We start from the raw sequence: 13618 nt of genomic DNA, 5'->3' as shown, positions 1-13618 counted from the left end.
AGGCTGGGGAGTTTTGCGTAAAAGAAAATTTGGCATTTTTATAATGCCTCTAGAGCCTTAGAAGAATGTGTATGCTGCACTTCCACTTGTTTCCATTTCTGTTAAGCATCCCAAAGTCCCTGCTCCTTTTCCTTTTCTTTCTGGATTCATCAGTTTACTGAGATCTGGTGAGACACCAGCAGGGGGCTAGAGATGTCTCTGTCCTGTCCCCATGCAAAAGGAGAATGACTCAAAAGACACATTGCAGAAGGTGCCTGATGTTATACCAGGGTCTGCAAGCCTTCTCATGCTATTAAATGTCTGTCAGCAGTGAAAGCACCATTCAGGTGGACCTTTGTCACATTTCACAGTACATGGGACATGCAGGACAGCCTTGTGGCAACTAAGGCAACTGCAGCGTGAAACGAATGCTTCATTTCTCAGATGAGATTTAGCACTTGGGAGAAGCTTTATTATGATTGTCCAAGCTCTTGCTTCCACTATAATGAACAGAAACTTCTACACGAGTTTTCACGGCAAAGAGAAGTAGCACAGCATGGCCAGATATCACTGCCAAGACCACCACTAGCATGGACTGGGAGTTTTACTCTCTGTCGCTTGACATTTAAACACATCATTTCTGTTTCCTTCCTGAGAGATGCAAGAAAGTGCAAGATATTTCTGTATTTTACCTTTAAGCTCTCCAGTCCTAGGTAACAGTTTCCATAAGCACACATGGCAGCTCATGTATGCAATACTTTCCCCTTCTGCTGCCACAGACATTGGCATCACCCTCAGAAAAGGCAGCTTAATGGTTAAAATCAGTTCAAACATCCTCTTTCTGGGGCTTTTTGCCTTCTTGTCCCATAGAAAGCAGCTGCTTAAAGCAACAATTTCCCACCTGGAACAATGAAGCCTTAGGAACTTGCTGATATGGACTAAGGGCAAGAAAATTGCTCTATTTATTGAAGTCCATGACAGCTGGTAATTGTGATAAAAAAATAACAACAACTACAACAACTCTTAATGGTAAGGGCTGTTTTGTGGAGTTAAAAAGTAAGTAGCAGAGTTTAAAATCTCATTAATACAAAGGCATGGCAGAGCAGACTGCAAGTTGGCTGCCTAGTTGTATGGGACATGTCCACTTCATTGAAAATCCTAATTAATTACCATTTGGTAGCTCTCTTGAGTGTAAGGATCTGTTAGATTAAAAACAAAATAACAATAAACTGGATAGGTAGCAACAATTTAATTTCTATGCATGCATTGAACATAGGCAAACAGTAGTTCTGTGCTTGTGCTCTGGATTTTTATATGTTTTTTCCCTGCACATTTTGTTTAGGTCGAGGAACTTCTCTAGGACTGAATAGAAGACAATGTCTGGAATATCACTGTAAATGTAATGGACAGAGTAAATTGACAGCAGCTCCAACTAAATTACAGTTTAAAAGACAAGGAAAGGCTCAAGGGACATCAAACAAAGGAAACTCTAGCTGACCAGCGCTCAGGTAAAATTGAATTGGAAATGTTCCCTGACTGATTAACATAACAAAAGTCCCAGTGTTTAAAAAGAAAGTCATTCTGTAGAAATAAGAGGGAAAAGAAAAAAAAAAAAAAGAAAAAGAAACTGATCTTCCTCCAAACATACAGTATTTATCTTTAAAAATATACAGAGAAGGATCTAAAATACTAGTGTGAATAAGGACTTTTTGAAGACTTTTTTTTTTAATGATGTCACTCAGAAACATATATAATTTTTAATAGAAGAATATGAATTGAAAATTTCTCCAGTTTCATTCCCTCAATCTATCACATATAATTAAGAGACATTCTACCCCCCCAAAAAAAAAATCTAGTTAGAGTTATATAAAATATATATTCTTAAGAAAAAAAGAAAAAAAAATGTGTGCTGCTTTTTTTCTGCAGAATGGCTCTGTGAAAAAAAAAATTTACTTATAAAATATAACTACTGAGAAAATCATCAACTCTTATTTATAATATCTGTAGACTAGCAGGGTCATTTAATATGTAACCTAGCTATTTTTATTAATGCCGTCTCATGAAGATATGAGAAAAACAAAGATGATAGACACTCATGTTTTAAAATCAAGTCTTTTCAACAGTGTTTTCTGAGTTAGACAAAAGATTTATATATATATATATATATATAGCAATGTTGTATTTGCATGCTTTAAATGGTAGTTTTGTTGCTCCTTTTGCTGGTCCTCTACCCCTCACTAAGTCTTTCTGAAACTACAGACCAGAGTGATCCTGAGACAGTACACATTATTGTAACAAACAAAAAGTAAAAGGGATTTCTGTCAATTATAACATTTTCTCCCAACAGCCTGAAGAAACCAACAGAGAACAAGAGCAAGTAAATCTAAGTAAATCTAAGAGGTCATCTTTCAAACTATGAAACTTTCAGGTTCATAGTTTGGGAAAAATCTTGTCTTGCCACAGTGTTGTCTATAGGTGATTCTGTTTATCGTCCCAAATTACTGTGTGACATTACACATTTCTCAGGCCTGTTGCTTCAATGGTGATCAGAACCTCCTGAAGGGAGTTGCTGGAAGCTCAACATTTAACAGAGTAAACGCTGCCCCAGCTTCTCAGCTTGCAGTCAGCATTGTGTCAACTGCTTTATGCAGGGAAATGTGGGGTCTTGTCACTTCATCCTAAAGTGCTACTACTGAAATAACACATTTCAGTCTTTTTACAGTATATTAGTTGTCAGCTGCTGGATATTTTTTTCAAGTCTAGATATTTTTGTAGATCCAGGCTTGTTAAAAGAAAAGAAAAGAAAGAAAAAAAAAAAGATTTACCAGTAGCAAGACTCAGAGCTTAACTTAGGTATATTAATGTCTCTGACTCCTTACTTCTTATTACATTCTATGAGATAAATAAAGAGATTAGGAATTATCATTAATGAGGACAGGGGGACCTGTTATACCAGGTTAGCCTTTAGATTTTGTCTTTCTACTTATGTGCCAATACTGCTGCTGTACCTGCTTGTTAAGAAGCAAGAGAGATGAAGGACTCGGAGCATCACAGATAGGTGGCTGGGGAGCTACAGCTAGAGCCTGTAGGGGAAAAGCAGGGGGCAAAAATCTGTAGAAAAAATGAATATTTATTTGCACTCCTAGCAGGAATGCAGGTTTAATTAAAATAAATTATTCTTAGCTTCCTCCATTTAATGGGTAGATAACAAGGGTGAGGATAAGAGGCAATTGCTGGAATACAGGCAACTGGCATAAACAGACCCTCAGATTTCTTTTTCCCAGCACCCTGGTCCTGTTCCAGACAGACCTTCCACTGCATCAATCCAGCATCTGCCCCCCCAAAATGGTTGTCTCACATACCCTCAGGTATGGAAAATGTCTCCCTGTGCAGGCATTTACATGTGCCCAACATCTTCTGCAGAATTTTTTAATGAACAGCTACTTCAGAAGGTACGGATGACGTTCAAATGATAGACTCCCTGGTTCTCCTGGTTAATAAGGTGATCATTCCTTCACAGAAGCCACACACACACACATCCTCAAAGAGACTTAATTTGCACTGAAAACATAGACTAAAACTCTGATTATAGTAATACACTAGATAACTGCAATTGACACAGCTAAGAGGGTCATAATCTCTCCATCATGCTGTAGCACTGAACAATCAAACTGCATGCTAAAGATAAGTTTAAAACATGAAATCTTCCTTTTAGTTGAGAATAGGGGTGCAGAATAAAAGGAAAATGAAATATCAAAAGGTATAGTCAATTAATAAACAGTACTTTTCTATTAAACTGTTGGCCAATAGAAAACAGATTAAAATGGATTTAAAATGGCTTAAAGAGTGTGTGTATGGAAGAAGGGAGTGGTAGGGAGGATATGGCTCTGTAGAACCAACCTGAAAAACTAAATAGATAAGATCATGTATTTTACATGAGACCTGCTTATGCAGAGGACAAGATAGCAAAGTCAGTAGTTTCAAACTGTTTTACTGTGCATGTATCACACAGGATATTTTGACTATATGACGCATCTGTAAACCTGGGAGATCCTGAAAAATATATTTCATACAAAATCTTTGAATGAAACGTTTATTTCATAAACAGCTATGACTCTGATGGTTATATGTTTTACTGGTTTCATCTAAAGGATAACGGGGAACCTTATATTTTTTTGGAAAAAATATTGTCCTGAAATACCATTTTGAAGCAAGTTCTGTCTCAGGCTTCCACTCAGCATTTAGCTGGAAATATCCAACCATGTACTTCTGTTTTCCACAATTATTTTCCTCGCTCCAGAAAGATGCCCTTGCTTGGTGTCCAGTGCAGTGGCTTTGAACTGTCTTTGAACTATACTCAAGCAGCCAAATTGTTGCAAGTCTCCTATTTGGTGACTTTGGTCTGGACAGTTCTATGTCATCCTTAGTCTTGTTTTTACAAGATTTCGTTTTCTGATTTACTTGTAGCAAAACTGACAAACAAAGAAGTTCTTTTAGGGTCTGAATTATCACCATTTATTTTGGATGATGTTTTTGGTGGAGGAAAATATGATGGGTGCTTCTACTGAAATTTTGTCCTTTGGATACTTCCAAGTACATATGCTGACTCTGCACTGGCATCCAGTAAGCCTGTAAACACTTGCACCGCAGAGCTAAACAATGAAATAGTTCAGACATCAATCACTCCCCTTAATTATGCATTTTCTTCACACACGCTGTTTTTTTTTATTTTTTCTGTTGTTCACAGAGGATGGTATGTGGGAAATGCAGGAAAGACAGTAGGCGATCTGTGTTAAGATGAGATCTGTTCGCCACCACTGCTTAGCTCATCACGTCCATGTTGGAGGTATCATTTACCTTTAACAGCAGTGTATTTCAGAAAGTCTTAATTCACTTCTGTCAGGCAATCAGATTGTTGCAAAATATATAAATTCTATATACAAATACCATCAGATGATGCAGCACTCAATCACTGTGGTAATTAATCCCACATTTTTGTAGTTGAAGTAACAATTCTCATTTCAGGATAGAGTTTGAGTAAGAAGAGCCTATCTATATCTGTAAATGAATGATATCATTATTTTGGGAAATGAAAGTTTAAGCTCTGTAAAACATACAATCCCATGGAGATCTCAGCAGAGGAACTTGTACGTGCAGGTGTTTAATGTGATAAGGTACGTTACCATTTATCTGTGTACTTGCAGACAAATATTAACATAGTCATGAATTAAGCTTTTAATCCCTTTTATTATAAATTGAATATCTTTATTTTAACAAACATCAACAATGCACGTTATTGTGCTCCAAACTATTCATTACTATTCCCCACAGTGTACCATTACATGATACGCCATAATACATGTGTTAATATAATGCCAAGCATCTGCTTGAGTATTCCATAGTATATTTCATTCTCTCCCTCTCTCTCTTTTTGTTTAAACAAAGAGGCAATCTTACAAAAGACACTTTTTATATAGGAAACCACACAGTCATTCAGCTTTATGCTGGAGAAGGACAGTAGCACAGTACGTGCCATTTTCTGATGATTCAGGTCCTGGTTCATTTTCTTCAAATTCCTTGACAGTAAAAAATAGGTTTGGGAACAAAGAGGAGGAAAGGGCTGATGTGTAGAGGTGTATTGAACTGGTAGTACTCAGAAAGAGTCACCAATACAATGTCTAAATGATTAGTCACTAGTCTCTGTGTGGCTTTCCTCAGACCCGCAGTACCAAGACCTGCAGGTGGGCACAGTGCTGAAACAGACAGGGAGCAGCATTTACTCCACTGAGTAACACTACTAACTTCAGAATTCCTTGGGACAATTAACTTCAGGTTATTTAGGTGAGTTCTGCTCACTAAACGTCATGGCCACAGAGTTGCTGCATGTATAACTACAGATCAGAATTTTTATTACAGAAATGCAAGCAACACTAGCTTCACAGCTTAACTGAAAAAATGGGTTTTTATTTAAAGTCCATGGAAAACTGAAAAAAAAAAAAGATATTCATCAATGAAAACACACACAGAAACCCTCTCCCTTTCCCTCCCCAAAAGCAAAACATTAGAAAACAAACTAAAAAAAACAGATGGAAAAATAACACCTCCAGAACTGGAATTAAGAAGAAAATTAAGCAGCAGAACTATTAGGTTTTTGTTATGTCATGTGGCATCTGTCAATCATTTTGTAAGACAGCTGACAATAACTAGAAAGACATGGACTTGCTGTGTGACGTTTTTTAAGTAAGCCAGATAAAATGGGGAAAAGAAAATGAGTATGCACTTTACTCACACATAACTCTGAGGAAGTCAATGGAATCAAACAAGAATGCGAATATGAGGAGAGGAGAGGAGAGGAGAGGAGAGGAGAGGAGAGGAGAGGAGAGGAGAGGAGAGGAGAGGAGAGGAGAGGAGAGGAGAGGAGAGGAGGCAGTGTTAAATTGCAATATGAAAGTAATGTAAGAAAAAATGAAATAATAAATACTTTATTTTGATCTAAGACTTGGTTTGTGTTCCAGCCTCCACAGAAAGTCTTACACTGAAAATACTATGTCAGTAGTAATATTTGATGACTGCATTTCCTCTGTGACTTAAACTACCAACTCCAATCTTGCAACTCTTTTGCTTTTTAGGAGAAATGTAAAAGGATTTTAAAAAATGCTTGGAGCCAACCAAAACATCTAAGCAGCATTACTACCATAATAGAAAGTGGTGCATTTCAGTCTAAGCAGCTAGCTGCGTGCTTGTTTTCATTTTTTTGTAACAACTGTTTTCTTCTAGTCAAGACTGTTAACAAAAATGACTAATGATTGTTACATTAAATGAAAGGTTGTTGTTCCAAATACATTATCCCAGAGATCTTGTCAATTACTGTAAAGGAATTCTGCTGAAAACATATTCCAATAGTTCAAATAAATTGTAGCTAAGCAGGAAGAAAAGGGAAAATGGATTATAGTATATGGGTTCTGTTTTAAAAGCTGTACATTGAGTTTAAACAATTCAGTGTAATCTTCATTATCCCCCAAAAAGCCTTTTGATTGTTTTATTCCTTCAAATGTGCCCTATTTAAATATTTTTCAAGCTTTACATATGGTATCTATGTTATTAGCTCTGTAAAGTGTTTACATGAAGTCTCAAAATGCAATCCTCAAGGCACTATAATTTACAGAGAAGCTAACACTGTCATAATAACATCTTTATCCTACAACATATCGCAGCTTAAAGTAATATTGCAAAGTCAAACAAATCCCATTAAAGAAAACAGAACAACCAGCAATAAAATTACAGTATGCTGAATCACCCTTGCAAGAACATTGTGGAAGCCAGGCTGTGAAAGGGTGGTAAAGTAGAACAATAAAGCAAATGATGGGGATAGGAAGCAAATAGATTATGGACCCTGTTAAAAGTTAAATATAGATCCTTTCACTCCTAGGTCAGAGGGGAGGACAGAGACAGACCTCTACATGTAGTAATTAAAGCTTTTTGGAGGCTTCCATGGAACAATTCAATGGCCATGCTAAGTCCAGAGCTTAATGAGGAAGTATGTATTTTCTGCATTGTAAGGAACAACCCTTTACCACAACAAATAGCAATAACGAGTAAATACAGAATTTTGTTCCTGCAGCTGCTAGTCAGCTCTGTTCAAACTGCAACAGTTTAAAGATTTATTGCATTTTGTTTGCAAATAAAAGCAGCTGTCCCTGTGCATGCAAACAATTAACAGCAAAACACAACTAACAATGGATGGAAATTATCAGGATAGCATGCTTGTCAAAAATACCTGGTATAGACCCATGACTGTAGGCTCTTTGGAAATAAATGGGAATTCCAGTCTATTTTCTGCTATATAGTCACATCACTTCTAACGGGGTACTAACAGTGCCTTCCTCTCCCCCTTCTATTCTGTAAATCGAAGTCATTTTTATCACCTTAGGTTGGCTCACCACATCATTCACTGAACCCTCTGTAAAACATTAGAGAGAATTGCTCCAAGTTAATTACTGCCGGAGATAATTTGACATGTTTTCTCAAAACTTACATACTAGGTAAATTCTTAGATCCAGCAAAAGTTTTGTCATTGACTTTGGAGAGTCCAGGATTACTCTCTTGCTATTAATGTGCATGTTAAATGATTGATACAACTCTCTTTGTATACGAAATCAATTTCATCTTGCTCTGAAGTCCTGAGATATACCCAAATGATCCTAAAAATTCAGAATTTGTTCCACCCCAATTTGCCTGATCTGTATCTCTACCAAAATTTCTTTCAAAGGTAAAATATTAATCACCGTAGGGGTTGAAATATAGAAAAAACAGTGTTATGAATACAAAAGACTCTTTTTCACTGAATTAAAAAAAAAAAATGGGGAGAAAAAAATGAAAAAAAAAGATGCCTTTGAGTGTAAGCAATAGTAACTTTATAACAACCACTACCAGATACAGAGGATAGTAGATCAGCTTTTTAACATGTCCATAACATGCTGGTTTAGTTATTCCTTCTTTTTTTTCAGATTTGAGAAGTAAAAGAAAATTCCAGCTGTTTTGAAAACCTACAGCTTTCTCATTTTTAAATAGCTATTTGCCCAATTTGTTGAATTTTTTGATGAAGGCGACCTTCTCTGAAAATCAGAAATAGAATGTGGACAAATTGTTAAAAATTGAATTAGACTAAGGAAGTTATTTTAACCAGGAAATGACGTATTTTCTGTTTTGCACAACTCCAAGTACTTTATCAACTCACTATACGCAACAAATTTATGATCATGCTCAAATGTCTCAGATACTGAACAAATTAAAGGCCTCTCTCTGAGCCTTGTGACTTTATTAAATTTTCTTCATTTTCCACATTTTCCATGTGAAGGAGATCCCTCAGACACAGATATTACCACGGTCAGCTTCTGAGATGAGAAAAGCAATGAAATGTCTCACAGATAAACAAACAAACAAAGCAGAACACTGAGAAAAAATCCTTTTCTACCCATTTCTCTACATATAAAGATAAGTTACAGACTAAAAAATCCCCAAAACATGCTGCTTTTAACATTAAAAACTGCATGAAATCATGGCTATGGGTTCAAAGTTGTTGAAATTCATACATGGGTTTTTCCCCTTCTGCAACAATTTCCAGTCTATAGCTTTCCTCACCACCAAGATGTAAGCAAGCTAATTTATAACATCTTCATGCTCAAACAACTCTTTCTAGAAAACAACTGCCAGCCAATAGATAACAAATGCAGAGGTTGGAAATAAGCTTTCTTCTGTCAAATGAACCCAAAGACATGGAGTATGTCAGATCAGGACCATGAAAGAGCAAATTTAAAGCAAACAATACATTTTACATGGAAAGAAACCTTTCATGACCACATGATATCATCATATAATTTTATATAAAAACAAATATTCTAGTGCAACAATTTTACAGATTTGTAGGGAAGTATACCTCCATCCTTTGTATATGTGTTCTATATAGATGTGGCAATCCTGCAGTTAGCAGAATACAGTTCTCTATTGTATCGCAAGTATCATGTAAGGTCCTCAGTGCAATTCCGAACACCTCAGGAATATGCTTGTGCATGTGCCAAGGAGAAGACTACCACGTAAAAAGTTAGGAATATTCCAAGGGCACTGCTGTCCCAAGGCACCCCTCGGAGAACAGTAATAAGGAGGGCACAAAGATGACCCAGACTCTTTCTCCTACACTACAAGGAATGATACACAAAACTATACAATGAATTTTAAATCAAAAAATAACACTTTTAATTCATTAGACAAGTCATTCCAATTTTTTTCTGTTCATGGACCTTAAAAACTCTTTAGCAGAGACTGACTCAAATTCCGTCACGTGTGTAGGCTGTTACCTAACATAATATGAGCTAATTTTTTTTCTTAGTGATTTTTTTTTTCCCTGAAGAATTAGGCCAAAACTTTCCAGAGAGCAGCAGACTGAACTTAGAAGCAAACTGAAAAGCAGTTACATTTGTTCTATATTCAGCAAACAACAGGCCACATGATTTCTTTGCCAAGGGTTTCATTGATGAGCAAAGATATGTGAGATAGATACCTAATTTGGATCTAAGGACTTAAATCCACTAAGGCCCCAAAGCCTTTCATCAGCTGAAAAATTATCAGTTAAAGAATGCACTCTTTTGTCTGCAGTCAAAAATCATCTAAGCTGAGCTTCTAGCTACCTAAACTTGCTAATTTAAATTGCCTTCTTTATTGAGAGATATTCTCTCCATTGCATGTAGGCCCCATACATCGATAGAGTAACAGAAGATCTAGACCAGTAATTCTGAAGGAAAATAATTGTACTACAGGAGCATCAAGAGGAAGTCAGTATGGGTTAGGTTATTTTGATATTACTCTAACAAAATTATCATTATTCCTTTTTCCTGTTAGTGCAGTGTCAAGAGGAGCAAACCAACACTGGAGCAGTAAGATTAAAACTTCTGTCATAGCACATGGTAAAACACTGTCCACCAGTCCCTGTTTAAGAATGCAAAGCAAGACAGGTAAGGCAGCTAATATTATTCTCATTTTACAGTATGAGGCCTGAAGGGCACAAAGATCTGCTCAAGACAGTCTTCAGGTCCCAGGACTTCCCAAGCCTCTTATATCTTATCCTGTTGTGTCAATGCAAGTTCTTCTCAGGTTATTCTCTGATTTATCTTCTCAAACATGTTAATCTAAAATTTTAGAAAAATATTGATTGAAATTCATTCTTGGTCTGTCACTCAGCTCTGAGTAGTTTGTTGTGAAAATACTGTATATTGAGAAGTCCAGCCTGCTTTGAAGATAACCCTTCTTCTACAAAATGTACCTCTTGGCTATTAACAGGATAGCACAAAGAGACTGTGGAAGCTCTGCCGCCAGCCAGGGAAAGAGCCCTAATTCTAAACACTGCAGTTATGAAACAAAAATGATTAATTTGGCTTTACAAATCACTCCTCTGTGCCACTTGTCACATCTTAACTAGAAGTATCCTGAACTTTCCATTTGCAAAATGACATTCAAACATGAACTAATTAATCCCGAATTGGCTCCCTGATGTGAAGTATTGTTGTAAGTTATTACAGCCCATTTATTGACAGAGGAAACTGAAACACAGAAGTTGGGAAACTCAATGCCTAGCATGACAGAACAATTTGAGATTAGGTTGCACGATTCCTGGTGCTAGGTACATAGAGGTTTACAGCATCATTTTTCCTTCACAGAGAGTTTCTGAATGACACACCAACAGAATTAGGCCCATCTTTCAACAGAAAATTATGTAATATTTTCTTATAAAACAACATAGAATGAAAACAAAACAAAACACTAACAAACAAGCAAACAAACAAACAAACAAAAAAACAACAAATAGTAGGATCTGTATAATATACTTTGGTGCAGGAAGATGTGTGCTGTATATGACTTAAAAAAATCTCACAGATCTCTTAGAGCCAACATATATTTGTAAATAATAAACTATCTAAACTGGCTTATACACTAATAAACAATAGGACTTTAGGCCAAGCTCGTATTAAACTACAACTGTGCCATCAGTAAATGAAAATCAATTGAAATCAATTTAGCCAGGATAAGAAGTCCCCTTCCCCTGCTGCAGCTCATCTGGTGTGCTAACAGCTCCCAGTGATGAAACAGGTGCTTGTAAATTAATTAGCCTACTGAAACACACCTTAAAATGAATTTCCCAGAACACCCTGGCAGTGAGCCATCCTGGTCCCATGAGCTGATCAGCGTTCTGTAAATATTGAGATTTGATAAAGTAAACGCTACTCTGGCAGCAGATGGTTTGGAATGCTCTGTTGACATTGCCTGCGATTACTTGGATATGAAGACTTTGCTTCTCACAGACCTCCTTTGGGAGCCACTGGAGGACTTGATCCCCTCTCCAGCTATTTGCCTTCTAATTGAAAATCCTTATTCCCAGATGGAGCATAATGCTGCTGCTTCAGGCGTCTAGCTCTGCACTGCTTGACTGTTGATACATGGGTAATTGCTTTCAGTAATGCAGGTTAAATGTGACATTTAGTGCTTAATAAAAATTATCAAGGCCAAAGCCGTTTATCATTCTTACACTTGGGCTGTCAGTTCTAAAGGAATTTTCAATTCATTTGAATTCTTGCTTAAGAGTTGAGCAGCTCCTCCCTGGGAGAGGGGGAGACGCTGAAACCAAACTTGGGCATTTTTCTGCTTTATTTCTCAGATTTTTTTGGCTGACAAAACCCCTTTAAAGTTAGCCTATCAAGTGTGGCAACTATCTGCCTTTGTACTTAGCATGTTGGCAATTAATATATAATCAACAGCTGCTGCATATACAAAGCACTTAAAACAGATGCACCACACTCTACCTTCTGTGGGTGACTGGAAGTTGAAAGTTATTCCCCTTCACCATCATAAAGAAATGAACCTGAAAGGAAATGGACTCTCTTGAGTCGAGTCATTTCAACTTCGTGATGTTTAAAATATAAGGAGAATGAAAGCTTCCATGTCATGTTAGGCTCAACAGATCCTCTTCCCTGAGAAGACTTAGGATAGTTGCTGCAGTGCTCTGTCTTTTGTTTTTTGTTTTGGTTTTTGTTTGTTTGTTTATTTTTTAATGGTGATCACTCCTACCATGGCAAGCAGACTAATATTTTCATTATAGATTGGAGACATGGTAAGAGAGTGAAGCTTCAGTCTACAAGGCTTACCAAAAAAAAAAAAAAGCAACTGCATCCCTGTTTGAGTAACATCACCTGAGGTTTACAGACACAGCCTTTGGGGAGAACTTATCCATCTTTGAGTTTAGCTATAACTAGCTGAACTACCTGTGTTGGCAGGCCAACATTTGCTTCTCCTAAAAGTTTGTTCTCCAATTTAGAGATGGAATCTTGCTGCTTCTAACTCCTGCCCAGTTTTTCCAGAGAGCTGAAATAGATAGCTAGTTAACTAACCAAAATCCTCATCCATCATCTTTGGAGGGATCCTTAAGATATCTCTTAGGTTAGGCTATCTCTATCTGCTAGACTTCATAGCAGTCTAAAGGGGGAGAGATACTCTGTCCTCTGTGTATCAGACAGTCTGAGAGAGACAGAAGCATAGGAAAGCTTAAAAGGAGATCAACAGTCAGAATGGGGTGCCTGGCTGCATTCTTCAACTACTATGAACCTTCGTTAATGCCTTTCCATAAATCCCTTTCATCCCACATTTTCTGAACAGTCTTCAGAGAAGTTCTTACCTTCCTACAACACATCTGTTAATGTGATTATGGAGTTGCCTTCCAATATTTCAACAGCTGTTCTCAGGGAACTTCAACTTTGTGAACTTCACCTGCATAGCTAAATCTGATGAGTATGAATAAGCACTATTACTTAAAACATGACTGTCAAACAGAACCAACTTCTTAAACTGGCTGAAGAAATAATATAATTTAGCAATAATGACAGCAACAAAACCCAGAAGATCAATCCATACTGTGGGGGCAAACTTTGTCTCTGCATTTCATGTTACTCGGAGGATACCTTCAGACACCGTATTTATACATCTGGTCTAATACGTTATCACTTTCAACAACTAGAGAAAATTTTGGCTCATCAGTGATGTGCCAATTGGATGGGCTGAAAGATTAACAAAGTGATATTGGTCATTCATGAAACTG

The sequence above is a fragment of the Cygnus atratus genome, chromosome 1 (genome assembly GCF_013377495.2).
Source record: "Cygnus atratus isolate AKBS03 ecotype Queensland, Australia chromosome 1, CAtr_DNAZoo_HiC_assembly, whole genome shotgun sequence".
NCBI lineage: Eukaryota > Metazoa > Chordata > Aves > Anseriformes > Anatidae > Cygnus > Cygnus atratus.
This window is presented reverse-complemented; position numbering follows the sequence as displayed.